The sequence below is a fragment of the Cupressus sempervirens genome, chromosome 8 (assembly GCF_028749045.1).
Source record: "Cupressus sempervirens isolate cs-2001-9-10 chromosome 8, ASM2874904v1, whole genome shotgun sequence".
In the NCBI taxonomy this organism is placed as follows: Eukaryota; Viridiplantae; Streptophyta; class Pinopsida; order Cupressales; family Cupressaceae; genus Cupressus; species Cupressus sempervirens.
The window spans coordinates 655,103,464-655,108,701 of NC_143125.1; positions in this window are offsets into that span (position 1 = coordinate 655,103,464).

Here is a 5,238-nt window from a genome sequence, read left to right on the forward strand (position 1 = left end):
ACTTCATTACCATATCTGGCTTCTGTTGCATCATTTTTTGTTGATGCCTGATTAGATTCAATGGAATCTAGTTGCATGTATTCTTGATTTTTTTGTTCATCATCCAATCCTGCAATAATATGAACATTTTGTATGTAAACTTTGGAAAAATAAATTTATAAACTAAAGACTCATAATTCATTGATTTATATAATGTCATTACCTTGTCTAGTATTTATCACATCCATTGTTGTTAATGTTTGGTTAAGATCAATAGAGAAGGGCAACGTAAGTTGTTGAGCATCTTGTTGATCGTCCAAATCTACATAAAAAACTTATATTTAATATTTTAACTTATATAAAATGTTCAAGTATAAAATTAATTTATGTAAATAATCTAAACAATATTAAAATTACTATCTACCTACAATAACTTGTTCAAAGGTATGGACAGGGATAGTATTGGTCATTGACGGTTGATCTCTAATAATTGTATCTTGTACATAAAGAAGTGGTTAGAGCTACGAACCAAGTATTTTATTATAAAAGTAACAAAGACACTTAATAGCTAAAAGCTTACCATTTGGAAACTTCACTTCACCAATTGTTGTATGGTTTAGATCAATGGAGCAAGGTAATTGACGTCGTGGAATACTTTCTCGATCACCCAAACCTACAATGACATATGATTAATACATGAAATGAAAATAAGAATTATTGCTATGTAATTACAAAAATACTTTTTCTTAAAAATACACTCACCTTGTTTCCTGATAATATCTCTTTCTTCTTGAATAGCTATATTTGAGCAATTTGTGACCTTTTTCTTTTTCTTTTTCTTTTTGCATCCTATAGAGGGGAACTGGAAATTTTCATTCTCCTCAACTCTACTATTTAAGTTTCTAGAGAGGGATTTATGCTTTTTGTGAATGGAACGACTTTTTTTCATTTTACTTGGACTAAACCATGGTCTTATTCATCTCATAGATATGTTATCTGAGCTAGGGATTGGTTTAAATTTGGAAGATGAAGCAAGAGATGAATGAATTTCTCTAAATTTGTCAACAGATTGACTAAAGATGTCTTTGTCATAATCACTAGTTGGTAAATTTTTCAGCAATGAATTTAAATAATCAACTGATTTTTGAAACTTATCATTGATAGTAGTAGATAAATTCCAACTATCTGCAATACAAATGTAATGACAAAGTCAAAATTACTGATAATATTAAAATTTCATTAAAAATGATGGTTTTGAAATTTACCTGTTTTGTCACCTTCACCAACGTTAACCTCAAGCACATCTTGATTTCCAGAAAGTATACAGCCATCTACAATTGAAATATTACGTAATTAATGTTGAGAATCATAAAATCATTTAATATTTAACTATAGAGATCATATTGATCATTACCAATGACATTAATGTCATGACTCGATCTTCCTATGACTTCCTCATCATCAACAACCAATGGAGTAGAAGCTTCTGTAATTTTAAATGAGACTAATATAGTTAACATAGATTTTTTTAAATAAAATGTAAATAAATTAATGCTAGATTTTAAATGATACTTACCAAAAACTTTATTGTGTGTGTTTCTCTTTAGAATATATAAGATCTTCAACACATGCTTGCATGTGTTTCCTCTTTTTGCCCATTCACAATCACATACATGCAAATTTTGTCCAAAATTCCTTACGAAATACCATTTTTCTGGAATAGTTTGACTTCTAATTTTATATGTGTTTGGTAGCTGGTCATCTTGATAGCAATCAGCATCTGGTATTAATTTTGATCTTTCTAATGCAGTTATGTAATATCTTTCCTTTTTGAAGTTGGTTAAAAATCCAGATTGTTGCAAATATCTTTTATTTTTATAGAATGGCTCTACCCTATGAAGAAGTGTATAGATGATCCAATCCATTCTTCTTGTGCCTTTCCTAGAATGATCACTTAGATGTTGACTCTTGATGTGGGAGTGATATGACTCTATCGAAGCATTAGTTTCTTGATTTGCATGAGGGAAGCTTCGAAAGTTTTTTTCCCACATCGCTAGAAAAACAAACATGACATCTTAGCATATAGAATAATGAATTTAAATTATATAAATTCATAATAAAATATAAAAGATAATCTTGATGGTCGTACCAATGCGACTCTCATCATGGCACCAATAATTCTGAAAGTAATTAATGAATTCCTTCTGTTCTTTGAATTCCTCTATGAACTTCATTGTCAAATCAGTAATGGCATCTTCATTTTCATGTATTGCATACATTATCTCACCGAGTCTACCAAATATTCTTGTTCCAACATCTTGATTTTTAACAAATCTGGATTATATACAACAATATAGAGTTATGATTTTATGTATGTGATTTTTCATATATTTTAATAAAATATGTACTTACTTGTACACATTCTTCAGCCACGCCCTACGCTCATGCCAAATGCATAACAAGACTTGACACTTAAATGATAATCTACAAGATAATTTATTATCAAAGTTCATAAGTAGTATTCTAAAAAAAAAATTCTTAAATTGAAACTTGTTTATGCTAAAAATTGGAAAACATATATCTGTATAAACTCAACATTAAAAATTTTCATTCTTCTAACTATAAACTAAGGTTGGAGAGAACCTTATTGCTTCAATCTCGGCACTAGCATCATCTGTCATGAATGCGTTGACATGCCAGTCTTCTCTATATTGTTTCCCTCTTTTATAAATCTCTATTAGCCATTCATTTATATCCTCAACTTTATTTCTTGAGGATATGGCCCATGCAACCGGTACACCGACTTCTTGTTCATCAAATACAAGAAAAGTATAAAGTTGATACTACGCATTAAAAAAACAACGATATATTAATTTTTTAGACAAATAAAACTAATGGCTAAATTAAAATCCATAAATAAAATTAAAATCGTTCTACTCACATAGTATTTTGTTTGTTGAGAATGTGGAGTCCATCGCAATAATTGAATCATGTGAATGTTTCACCATCATCTCTTGCATCCATGGTGTTTGGATGCCTATGATAAATGGAATATTTTCTTTAATTTTTGGTGTTTTATAAAAAAAGAAGTTCTCTTTCTCCTCTATATGCCACGAACATACACTTTTTGCATCATCCTCATTTTTTTGTGAATGTAGGGAACTTACTCTTTTCCATGCATTTAACACATCCTTTCTTAGCAAACAAGTATCCCTCTTATTCATCAACTTTGTCAAACTAGAATCTAAGTAATGTTTTTCACATATTGTGTCAATCCCCACGCCCATCAATAGTAAGGTTTCAATATATGATTTACATTCAGTTGATAACCTTGGTGCAAAACTACTCCTTGGATCACTAGAAGGGTCATTTTTTCCATGACAAAATTCACCACTGGCATCTTGATGACTAAATTCATTATATATAATTATTGCAACATCTGGTCTACCATACATAACCTTAACAATAAAATGAGTTTGACAACCCCTTTTTTGAGTAAAATTGTGACTTCTTTCCTTGCTTTTTTGTGCATTTCTTTTATCTTCTGGCCCAAAAGCACAATGATAACTGTTTAAACATGTGAAAAAATATAAATTAATGGATATAAAAAAAAAGTGACATGCTTAATCAATTTATAAAGCTAGACAAACCTTGAATACATCTTTGTGGCTTGATTAGTAGGTTCTATCAAATTATTCTCCAAATTCCTTTTACGTATCAATGTTGTTTCAGTACTATCCAATAAACCTTCCCCTTTGACAAAGTGAGGGAGCCTCTCAAGAGGGATAGCAGCACACCGATCATCTCCAATAAGTTTCCATTCAAGTTCACAACTTGAGAAATGACTTCCTTCATTTGGGATGTCTTGCACATCTAACTTGATAAGTGATTCTCACTTATTCTTTCTACCCATCCTGAAATTTTTTAATATTGTTAGTGACAACCTATCAACAAAAAAATAGAATGACATATCCCATGATTGAAATGTTTTTTTATTGTTATGGCATAAGTGATTCCCTAATGTATGACATAAATATTTTTGTAGATGCCATATGAGTATGGATACTATATGTGATGGTGCCCAAGAGATATAAATGTTCATAAAAGCATGTTAATATAGATCGTAGACAAAAGAATAATTTTCTTGGTATAAGTGTGGACTAAAAAGAGAGACGACATTGGCCCCACTAGGCAAAGCTAATACCTTTTTCAAGTATAAGTTAAAATAAATAACTAGTTATTGTATTTTTCAAAAAAAATTGAACTTTTTAAAATTAATACATGACTTTTTTGAAGTACGCAAAAGTAAATGTAATTTGAAGATTTAAAAAAAATACCAAGATGATTCTAAATAAAACAAAAACTTTATGAAAACATAGGTATTCAATTCCATTTCTTACTTCAAGGAAGTACAAATTTATGAAAGTAGAATGGATGTAAAATTTATATATATCTTAAGTATCTTAGTAATTCTACATGGATGTAAATATACCAACATGTGTCAAAATGAAATAGTTAAAAAGCTTTTGGAATAAACTTTGTATATATTTTCATTTGTCATGTTTTATTATGCTCTAATTATTTTCATTTGGCAACCCCTTTTTTGTATAAACTTTTGTATCATTTTCACCTTTTTAATGTCTTTAGGTTTTTTTCTATTATCCTTGGGCCCAAAAGCACAATGATATCTATTTAAGGACATGTAGAAAACAAAATATTAATCAACATGATAAATTGTGTGTGTGTGTGTGTGTGTGTGTGTGTGTGTGTGACATGCTTAATTATATGGAAAATGTTAAGCATACTTTGAAATCATTATGGTACTATAGTTAGTAGGGTTTTCAAATTTGGGCTCTCTATGAACTTTACATAGAAATGTTGTCTCTATGCCATCCTGCAATATACCTTCTCCTTTGATAAAGTGAGCAAGTCTCCCAAGAGGGATAGCAGCACATAAGTCAAGCTCCTGGATATTTTAATTTCCGATAGGTGTCCATTCAAGATCATTCATTGAAAAAAGATTTCCTTTTTTTGGAATGTCTTGGACATCTAATCGAATGAGTGATTCCCATTTCAATCCCCTACTCATTCTGTACAATATTTAGCTAATTAGTTCAAAGATTTCAGGTATTTCTGTAAGTAGAAATGTCCCTAATATAACTCATCAACAGTATGCAGATGATACCATCCTACCAGGTAAAAGTTCAATCTAAGAGGCTGTGGGATATAAAAATATCTTGCAAACCTATATGGATGCAT